This window comes from Lissotriton helveticus, chromosome 12 (genome assembly GCF_964261635.1).
Source record: "Lissotriton helveticus chromosome 12, aLisHel1.1, whole genome shotgun sequence".
In the NCBI taxonomy this organism is placed as follows: domain Eukaryota; kingdom Metazoa; phylum Chordata; class Amphibia; order Caudata; family Salamandridae; genus Lissotriton; species Lissotriton helveticus.
In genome coordinates, this window is record NC_136073.1 from 161983684 (window position 1) to 161994575 (window position 10892).

At 45.3% G+C, this 10892-nt stretch overlaps 6 non-coding genes across 6 annotated transcripts; all 6 read left to right on the top strand.

Annotated features, from left to right (window-relative positions):
- The first annotated feature begins 203 nt into the window (after nt 1-203).
- TRNAS-CGA (transfer RNA serine (anticodon CGA)) lies at nt 204-285 on the top strand. Its single transcript has one exon. It is a non-coding gene; the product is annotated as a tRNA-Ser (tRNA).
- Nucleotides 286-1604: 1319 nt separating this feature from the next.
- TRNAS-CGA (transfer RNA serine (anticodon CGA)) lies at nt 1605-1686 on the top strand. The gene has a single exon. It is a non-coding gene; the product is annotated as a tRNA-Ser (tRNA).
- Nucleotides 1687-3722: 2036 nt separating this feature from the next.
- Nucleotides 3723-3804, top strand: TRNAS-UGA (transfer RNA serine (anticodon UGA)). The gene has a single exon. It is a non-coding gene; the product is annotated as a tRNA-Ser (tRNA).
- A 2729-nt stretch (nt 3805-6533) lies between these two features.
- Nucleotides 6534-6615, top strand: TRNAS-UGA (transfer RNA serine (anticodon UGA)). Its single transcript has one exon. It is a non-coding gene; the product is annotated as a tRNA-Ser (tRNA).
- A 622-nt stretch (nt 6616-7237) lies between these two features.
- TRNAS-UGA (transfer RNA serine (anticodon UGA)) lies at nt 7238-7319 on the top strand. Its single transcript has one exon. It is a non-coding gene; the product is annotated as a tRNA-Ser (tRNA).
- Nucleotides 7320-7943: 624 nt separating this feature from the next.
- Nucleotides 7944-8025, top strand: TRNAS-CGA (transfer RNA serine (anticodon CGA)). The gene has a single exon. It is a non-coding gene; the product is annotated as a tRNA-Ser (tRNA).
- The last annotated feature ends 2867 nt before the right edge of the window (nt 8026-10892 follow it).

Genomic DNA, 10892 nt, shown 5'->3' on the forward strand with positions numbered 1-10892 from the left:
TTTTTTCCCTAGGTTTCTTTCCCTTTTCTTAGCTGTGTAACTGTTCCTTTACGTGCTCTATTTAGGCGCCATTAATCTAATTTGAGCTCCTTGTACCTGGTTGTTTGTATTGTTTTTAAAAAGTGCATTGCAGAACATCAGGAATTTGCTTTGGGACACCTTGAAAACTTTCATACAGATTATTTGCACCAAGCGTACAGTAAGTTGTTGTGGCCGAGTGGTTAAGGCGATGGACTCGAAATCCATTGGGGTCTCCCCGCGCAGGTTTGAATCCTGCCAACAACGAGAGTATTTTCGTCTTCTGATACAATTTTAGAAGTTAACCTTTAGTATTTCTTCCATGTCAGTTTTATAAATAGGTGGCTTATATTGGTGTCATATTGCCTCTTCACATATTTATTTTTGCTACCCCTTTCATGTCTTTGCTATACCTCTCTTCCTACATTAGCGATGGTGCAAACGCTTCAAAATATTATACCCTGGCTCTCTCAGTCATACCTGCATGTGTACTTGAAACTGACTTTACCAATGAAAGAAGCAAATAGAGAAATAGAACAAAAGTGCTTGCTGGATTAGGCAAACACACTTCATAAAACTGCATTTTCTTTTTTATTCTCCCGTGTTACAAGCTTAACTGCTCCCTGTGTAATTTCTCTTAACCTGCTGTCCCAGGAAGATAATTTTATCTACAGACTCTTTCTGTGTTTTTTCCCTAGTCTTTCTTTCCCTTTTCTTAGCTGTGTAACTGTTCCTTTACGTGCTCTATTTAGGCGCCATTAATCTCATTTGAGCTCCTTGTACCTGCTTGTTTGTATTGTTTTTAAAAAGTGCTTTGCAGAACATCAGGAATTGGCTGTGGGACACCTTGAAAACTTTCATACAGATTATTTGCACCAAGCTTGCAGTAAGGTGTTGTGGCCGAGTGGTTAAGGCGATGGACTCGAAGTCTCCCTGCGCAGGTTCAAATCCTGCCGACAACGAGAGTATTTTCGGCTTCGGCTACAATTTTAGAAGTTAACCTTTAGTATTTCTTCCATGTCAGTTTTATAAATAGGTGGCTTATATTGGTGTCACTATTGCCTCTTCACATATTTATTTTTGCTACCCCTTTCATGTCTTTGCTATACCTCTCTTCCTACATTAGCGATGGTGCAAACGCTTCAAAATATTATACCCTGGCTCTCTCAGTCATACCTGCATGTGTACGTGAAACTTACTTTACCAATGAAAGAAGCAAATAAAGAAATAGACCAAAAGTGCTTGCTGGATTAGGCAAACACACTTCATAAAACTGCATTTTCTTTTGTATTCTCCTGTGTTACAAGCTTAACTGCTCCCTGTGTAATTTCTCTTAACCTGCTGTCCCAGGAAGATAATTTTATCTACAGGCTCTTTCTGTGTTTTTTCCCTAGTCTTTCTTTCCCTTTTCGTAGCTGTGTAACTGTTCCTTTATGTGCTCTATTTAGGCGCCATTAATCTAATTTGAGCTCCTTGTACCTGCTTGTTTGTATTGTTTTTAAAAAGTGCTTTGCAGAACATCAGGAATTGGCTGTGGGACACCTTGAAAACTTTCCTACAGATTATTTGCACAAAGCTTTCAGTAAGTTGTTGTGGCCGAGTGGTTAAGGAGATGGACTCGAAATCCATTGGTGTCTCTCCACGCAGGTACGAATCCTGCCGACAACGAGATTATTTTCGTCTTCGGCTACAATTTTAGAAGGTAACCTTTAGTATTTCTTCCATGTCAGTTTTATAAATAGGTGGCTTATATTCTTGTCACTATTGCCTCTTCTCATCTTTATTTTTGCTACCCCTTTCATGTCTTTGCTATACCTCTCTTCCTACATCAGCGCTGGTGCAAGCGCTTCAAATTATTATACACTTGCTCTCTCAGTCATACCTGCATGTGCACTTGAAACTTACTTTACCAATAAAAAAAGCAAATAGAGAAATAGAACAAACGTGCTTGCTGGATTAGGCAAACACACTTCATAAAAGTGCATTTTCTTTTTTATTCTCCCGTGTTACAAGCTTAACTGCTCCCTGTGTAATTTCACTTAACCTGCTGTCCCAGGAAGATAATTTTATCTACAGGCTCTTTCTGTGTTTTTTCCCTAGTCTTTCTTTCCCTTTTCTTAGCTGTGTAACTGTTCCTTTACGTGCTCTATTTAGGCGCCATTAATCTCATTTGAGCTCCTTGTACCTGCTTTTTAGTATTGTTTTTAAAAAGTGCATTGCAGAACATCAGGAATTTGCTGTGGGACACCTTGAAAACTTTCATACAGATTATTTGCACCAAGCTTACAGTAAGCTGTTGTGGCCTAGTCGTTAAGGGGATGGACTCGAAATCCATTTGGGTCTCCCCGTGCGTCTTCGAATCCTTCCGACAACGAGAGTATTTTCGTCATTGGCTACAATTTTAGAAGTTAACCTTCAGTATTTCTTCCATGTCAGTTTTATAAATAGGTGGCTTATATTGGTGTCAGTATTGCCTCTTCACATATTTATTTTTGCTACCCCTTTCATGTCTTTGCTATACCTCTCTTCCTACATTAGCGATGGTGCAAACGCTTCAAAATATTATACCCTGGCTCTCTCAGTCATACCTGCATGTGTACTTGAAACTTACTTTACCAATGAAAGAAGCAAATAGAGAAATAGAACAAAAGTGCTTGCTGGATTAGGCAAACACACTTCATAAAACTGCATTTTCTTTTTTATTCTCCCGTGTTACAAGCTTAACTGCTCCCTGTGTAATTTCTCTTAACCTGCTGTCCCAGGAAGATAATTTTATCTACAGGCTCTTTCTGTGTTTTTTCCCTAGTCTTTCTTTCCCTTTTCTTAGCTGTGTAACTGTTCCTTTACGTGCTCTATTTAGGCGCCATTAATCTCATTTGAGCTCCTTGTACCTGCTTGTTTGTATTCTTTTTAAAAAGTGCATTGCAGAACATCAGGAATTTGCTGTGGGACACCTTGAAAACTTTCATACAGAATATTTGCACAAAGCTTACAGTAAGTTGTTGTGGCCGAGTGGTTAAGGCGATGGACTAGAAATTCATTGGGGTCTCCCCGCGCAGGTATAAATCCTGCTGACAATGAGAGTATTTTTATCTTCGGCAACAATTTTAGAAGTTAACCTTTAGTATTTCTTCCATGTCAGTTTTACAAATAGGTGGCTTATTTTGGTGTCACTATTGCCTCTTCACATATTTATTATCGCTACCCCTTTCATGTCTTTGCTATACCTCTCTTCCTACATCAGCGCTGGTGCAAGCGCTTCAAAATATTATACCCTGGCTCTCTCAGTCATACCTGCATGTGCACTTGAAACTTACTTTACCAATAAAAGAAGCAAATAGAGAAATAGAACAAAAGTGCTTGCTGGATTAGGCAAACACACGTCATAAAAGTGCATTTTCTTTTTTATTCTCCCGTGTTACAAGCTTAACTGCTCCCTGTGTAATTTCTCTTAACCTGCTGTCCCAGGAAGATAATTTTATCTACAGGCTCTTTCTGTGTTTTTTCCCTAGTCCTTCTTTCCCTTTTCTTAGCTGTGTAACTGTTCCTTTACGTGCTCTATTTAGGTGCAATTAATCTCATTTGAGCTCCTTGTACCTGCTTGTTTGTATTGTTTTTAAAAAGTGCATTGCAGAACATCAGGAATTTGCTGTGGGACACCTTGAAAACTTTCATACAGATTATTTGCACAAAGCTTGCAGTAAGTTGTTGTGGCCGAGTGGTTAAGGCGATGGACTTGAAATCCATTGGAGTCTCCCCGCGCAGGTTCAAATCCTTCCGACAACGAGAGTATTTTCGTCTTCTGATACAATTTTAGAAGTTAACCTTTAGTATTTCTTCCATGTCAGTTTTATAAATAGGTGGCTTATATTGGTGTCACTATTGCCTCTTCACATATTTATTTTTGCTACCCCTTTCATGTCTTTGCCATACCTCTCTTCCTACATTAGCGATGGTGCAAACGCTTCAAAATATTATACCCTGGCTCTCAGTAACACCTGCATGTGCACTTGAAACTTACTTTACCAATAAAAGAAGCAAATAGAGAAATAGAACAAAAGTGCTTGCTGGATTAGGCAAACACACTTCATAAAAGTGCATTTTCTTTTTTATTCTCCCGTGTTACAAGCTTAACTGCTCCCTGTGTAATTTCTCTTAACCTGCTGTCCCAGGAAGATAATTTTATCTACAGGCTCTTTCTGTGTTTTTTCCCTAGTCTTTCTTTCTCTTTTCTTAGCTGTGTAACTGTTCCTTTACGTGCTCTATTTAGGCGCCATTAATCTCATTTGAGCTCCTTGTACCTGCTTTTTAGTATTGTTTTTAAAAAGTGCATTGCAGAACATCAGGAATTTGCTGTGGGACACCTTGAAAACTTTCATACAGATTATTTGCACCAAGCTTACAGTAAGCTGTTGTGGCCTAGTCGTTAAGGGGATGGACTCGAAATCCATTTGGGTCTCCCCGTGCGTGTTCGAATCCTTCCGACAACGAGAGTATTTTCGTCATTGGCTACAATTTTAGAAGTTAACCTTCAGTATTTCTTCCATGTCAGTTTTATAAATAGGTGGCTTATATTGGTGTCAGTATTGCCTCTTCACATATTTATTTTTGCTACCCCTTTCATGTCTTTGCTATACCTCTCTTCCTACATTAGCGATGGTGCAAACGCTTCAAAATATTATACCCTGGCTCTCTCAGTCATACCTGCATGTGTACTTGAAACTTACTTTACCAATGAAAGAAGCAAATAGAGAAATAGAACAAAAGTGCTTGCTGGATTAGGCAAACACACTTCATAAAACTGCATTTTCTTTTTTATTCTCCCGTGTTACAAGCTTAACTGCTCCCTGTGTAATTTCTCTTAACCTGCTGTCCCAGGAAGATAATTTTATCTACAGGCTCTTTCTGTGTTTTTTCCCTAGTCTTTCTTTCTCTTTTCTTAGCTGTGTAACTGTTCCTTTACGTGCTCTATTTAGGCGCCATTAATCTCATTTGAGCTCCTTGTACCTGCTTGTTTGTATTCTTTTTAAAAAGTGCATTGCAGAACATCAGGAATTTGATGTGGGACACCTTGAAAACTTTCATACAGATTATTTGCACAAAGCGTACAGTAAGTTGTTGTGGCCGAGTGGTTAAGGCGATGGACTAGAAATTCATTGGGGTCTCCCCGCGCAGGTATAAATCCTGCTGACAATGAGAGTATTTTTATCTTCGGCAACAATTTTAGAAGTTAACCTTTAGTATTTCTTCCATGTCAGTTTTACAAATAGGTGGCTTATTTTGGTGTCACTATTGCCTCTTCACATATTTATTATCGCTACCCCTTTCATGTCTTTGCTATACCTCTCTTCCTACATCAGCGCTGGTGCAAGCGCTTCAAAATATTATACCCTGGCTCTCTCAGTCATACCTGCATGTGCACTTGAAACTTACTTTACCAATAAAAGAAGCAAATAGAGAAATAGAACAAAAGTGCTTGCTGGATTAGGCAAACACACGTCATAAAAGTGCATTTTCTTTTTTATTCTCCCGTGTTACAAGCTTAACTGCTCCCTGTGTAATTTCTCTTAACCTGCTGTCCCAGGAAGATAATTTTATCTACAGGCTCTTTCTGTGTTTTTTCCCTAGTCCTTCTTTCCCTTTTCTTAGCTGTGTAACTGTTCCTTTACGTGCTCTATTTAGGTGCAATTAATCTCATTTGAGCTCCTTGTACCTGCTTGTTTGTATTGTTTTTAAAAAGTGCATTGCAGAACATCAGGAATTTGCTGTGGGACACCTTGAAAACTTTCATACAGATTATTTGCACAAAGCTTACTGTAAGTTGTTGTGGCTGAGTGGTTAAGGCGACGGACTCGAAATCCATTGATGTCAACCACGCAGGTTCGAAAACTGGAGTGTTTTTATCTTCGGCTACAATTTTAGAAGTTAACCTTTAGTATTTCTTCCATGTCAGTTTTATAAATAGGTGGCTTATTTTGGTGTCACTCTTGCCTCTTCACATATTTATTATCGCTACCCCTTTCATGTCTTTGCTATACCTCTCTTCCTACATCAGTGCTGGTGCAAGTGCTTCAAATAATTATACCCTTGCTCTCTCAGTCATACCTGCATGTGCACTTGAAACTTACTTTACCAATAAAAGAAGCAAATAGAGAAATAGAACAAACGTGCTTGCTGGATTAGGCAAACACACTTCATAAAAGTGCATTTTCTTTTTTATTCTCCCGTGTTACAAGCTTAACTGCTCCCTGTGTAATTTCTCTTACCTGCTGTCCCAGGAAGATAATTTTATCTACAGGCTCTTTCTGTGCTTTTTTATCTAGTCTTTCTTTCCCTTTTCTTAGCTGTGTAACTGTTCCTTTACGTGCTCTATTTAGGCGCCATTAATCTCATTTGAGCTCCTTGTACCTGCTTGTTTGTATTGTTTTTAAAAAGTGCATTGCAGAACATCAGGAATTTGCTGTGGGACACCTTGAAAACTTTCATACAGATTATTTGCACAAAGCTTGCAGTAAGTTGTTGTGGCCGAGTGGTTAAGGCGATGGACTTGAAATCCATTGGAGTCTCCCCGCGCAGGTTCAAATCCTTCCGACAACGAGAGTATTTTCGTCTTCTGATACAATTTTAGAAGTTAACCTTTAGTATTTCTTCCATGTCAGTTTTATAAATAGGTGGCTTATATTGGTGTCACTATTGCCTCTTCACATATTTATTTTTGCTACCCCTTTCATGTCTTTGCCATACCTCTCTTCCTACATTAGCGATGGTGCAAACGCTTCAAAATATTATACCCTGGCTCTCAGTAACACCTGCATGTGCACTTGAAACTTACTTTACCAATAAAAGAAGCAAATAGAGAAATAGAACAAAAGTGCTTGCTGGATTAGGCAAACACACTTCATAAAAGTGCATTTTCTTTTTTATTCTCCCGTGTTACAAGCTTAACTGCTCCCTGTGTGATTTCTCTTAACCTGCTGTCCCAGGAAGATAATTTTATCTACAGGCTCTTTCTGTGTTTTTTCCCTAGTCTTTCTTTCCCTTTTCTTAGCTGTGTAACTGTTCCTTTACGTGCTCTATTTAGGCGCCATTAATCTCATTTGAGCTCCTTGTACCTGCTTGTTTGTATGGTTTTTAAAAAGTGCATTGCAGAACATCAGGAATTTGCTGTGGGACACCTTGAAAACTTTCATACTGATTATTTGCACAATGCTTGCAGTAAGTTGTTGTGGCCGAGTGGTTAAGGCGATGGACTTGAAATCCCTTGGGGTCTCCCCACGCAGGTTCGATTCCTGCCGACAACGAGAGTATTTTCGTCTTCTGATGCAATTATAGAAGTTATCCTTTAGTATTTCTTCCATGTCAGTTTTATAAATAGGTGGCTTATATTGGTGTCACTATTGCCTCTTCACATATTTATTTTTGCTACCCCTTTCATGTCTTTGCTATACCTCTCTTCCTACATTAGCGATGGTGCAAACGCTTCAAAATATTATACCCTGGCTCTCTCAGTCATACCTGCATGTGTACGTGAAACTTACTTTACCAATGAAAGAAGCAAATAAAGAAATAGACCAAAAGTGCTTGCTGGATTAGGCAAACACACTTCATAAAACTGCATTTTCTTTTGTATTCTCCTGTGTTACAAGCTTAACTGCTCCCTGTGTAATTTCTCTTAACCTGCTGTCCCAGGAAGATAATTTTATCTACAGGCTCTTTCTGTGTTTTTTCCCTAGTCTTTCTTTCCCTTTTCGTAGCTGTGTAACTGTTCCTTTATGTGCTCTATTTAGGCGCCATTAATCTAATTTGAGCTCCTTGTACCTGCTTGTTTGTATTGTTTTTAAAAAGTGCATTGCAGAACATCAGGAATTTGCTGTGGGACACCTTGAAAACTTTCATACAGATTATTTGCACAAAGCTTGCAGTAAGTTGTTGTGGCCGAGTGGTTAAGGTGATGGACTCGAAATCCATTGGGGTCTCCCCGCGCAGGTTCGATTCCTGCCAACAACGAGAGTATTTTCGTCTTCTAATACAATTTTAGAAGTTATCCTTTAGTATTTCTTCCATGTCAGTTTTATAAATAGGTGGCTTATATTGGTGTCACTATTGCCTCTTCACATATTTATTTTTGCTACCCCTTTCATGTCTTTGCCATACCTCTCTTCCTACATTAGCGATGGTGCAAACTCTTCAAAATATTATACCCTGGCTCTCAGTCATACCTGCATGTGCACTTGAAACTTACTTTACCAATAAAAGAAGCAAATAGAGAAACAGAAATAAAGTGCTTGCTGGATTAGGCAAACACACTTCATAAAAGGGCATTTTCTTTTTTATTCTCCCGTGTTACAAGCTTAACTGCTCCCTGTATAATTTCTCTTAACCTGCTGTCCCAGGAAGATAATTTTATCTACAGGCTCTTTCTGTGTTTTTTCCCTAGTCTTTCTTTCCCTTTTCTTAGCTGTGTAACTGTTCCTTTACGTGCTCTATTTAGGCGCCATTAATCTAATTCAGGGGTGTCCAAACCTGTCCTGGCGGGCCGTATCCATGCCAGATTTTTGGGATATCCCCTTCTGGGGATCACGGATTGATCCCCGGCACCAGCGGCAGATTAGCCCAGCACCATGTGACTCTGGGCAATAGCTGGCGCCGCGGCTAGGGCGGCTGACTACGGAATCTGGGGATCACGGTTCCATCCCCGGCGGCAGATTAGCCCAGCATCATGTGACTCTGGGCAATAGCTTGCTTAATCTTCCCGACGGCCCCTGGCGCCTAGATACCCTTACGGGTGAATGTGCGCTTTACAGATGTGGATTATTATTATTATTATTTAAGCCGATTCCGATCCGGTTCATAAAAGCACATCTGCCCGAATCTGTCGGACCAACCACGTACGCCCGGGAGAGGACTGCCCGGGACCCGTGGAGCCCGTCCTGGTCACTCTGACCTGCCATCGGCCTGGAGAAGGGAGCGCCGGACGACCGGGGTGGAGGACTGCCCGGGACCCGTGGAGCCCGTCCTGGGCACTCTGACATGCCGCTGACCCGGGGAAGGGAACCCCGGACGCCCGGGAACCGTGGAGCCCGTCCTGGGCACTCTGACAAGCATTTGGACCGGGGAAGGGAGCCCCGGATGCCCGGGACCCGTGGAGCCCGCCCTGGGAACTCCGGCATGCCGTTGGCCCGGGGAAGGGAGTCCCAGATACCCAGGACCCGTGGAGCCCGTCATGGGCACTCTGACCTGCCGTCGGCCCGGGGAAGGGAGCCCCGGACGCCCGGGGGAGGACTGCCCGGGACCTGTGGTACTCGTCCTGGGCACTCTGACATGCCGCTGACCCGGGGAAGGGAACCCCGGACGCCCGGGAACAGTGGAGCCCGTCCTGGGCACTCTGACTAGCCGTTGTCCCGGGGAAGGGAGCCCCGGACACCCGGGACTCGTGGAGCCCGTCCTGGGCACTCTGGCATGCCGTTGGCCCGGGGAAGGGAGCCCCGGACGCCCGAGGCCAGTGGAGCCCATCCTGGGCACTTTGACATGCCGTTGGCCTGGGGAAGGGAGCCCCGGACGCCCGGGGGGAGGACTGCCAGGGACCCGTGGAGCCCGTCCTGGGCACTTTGACCTGCCGTTGGCCTGGAGATGGAAGCCCGGGACGCCCGGGGGAGGACTGCCCGGGACCCATGGAGCCCGTCCCTGGTACTTTGCCATGCTGTTGGCCTCCTGGAGATGGGTGCCCCGGACGCCCGGAGAAGGACTGCCCGGGACGTATGGAGCCCGTCCCGGGCACTTTTCCATGCCGTCGGCAGGGATGGAGCCCCGGACGCCCGGGGGACGACTGCCCAAGAGCCATGGAGCCCGTCCTGGGCAATTTGACAAGCCGTTGGCCTGGAGGAAGGAAGCCCCGGGTGGCCTAGGGAGGTGTTGCCCAGGCATAGCCTATCTGGTCCCCATGGCAGAGAACCACCAGCCCTGGAGGGGTGTCCGGGCGTACCCTGCCCCTAGTAATCCGGAGGGAAATTACCCCCCTTTCTTGCAATCTGTGCATGCGAGGTGACAGAGGGGACCCAAGGCGCGAATGTACCCGACCTCCTGGAGCCCTCGCTGGGATCCGGGAGGCAAATGGCACCTCATCGGGACTTCCAGGGAAGTTCGGCCATCTGGTCGCCCTATAGGAAAGCATTGCGGGTGACCAGATGGCCGAGGCGAGAGGGGCGACCAGATGGCTGGGACCGAAATGACGCCAATATGCCTGCCCCGGGCCTGCAGGGCTCAGGAGCTGCTGGGCTCCGGGGGCTGCAGCGCTACAGGGCTCCGGGGGGGCTGCAGCGCTGCAGGGCTCTGGGGCTGCAGGGCTCCGGGGCTTCAGGCCTCCCCGGGCCCCCCCACCCCGGTGGACCCTCCGTCTCGGGCGCCCCGGACCCCCGGCCGGCTTGCAGGACGGAGGCGGATTCCACGCACCACCGGGCCCCTCCGGACGGTGCTCAAGCCCCGGGCCCGGTCCCACCTTCCGAACCCTAGCCAGGCCGGGGAGAGCCTCCCTGGGAGCCCCGTCCCCAGCGCCCGGACCCTCTGGAGGCCTGCGGGGTGGGGGGCTCGCGCACCCCGGGGCCAGCCCCCGGCCGGCTTGCAGGACGGAGGGGGATTTCACGCACCACCGGGCCCCTCCGGACAGTGATCAAGCCCCGGGCCCAGTCCCACCTTCCCAACCCTAGCCAGGCTGGGGAGAGCCTCCCCGGGCCCCGGTGGAGCCCCGTCCCCAGTGCCCGGACCCTCTGGAGGCCTGCGGGACGGGGGGCTCGCGCACCCTCCGAGGCCGGCTGGCCGGAGCTCAAGCCCCGGGCCCGGTCCCACCTTCCCAACCCTAGACAGGCTGGGGAGAGCCT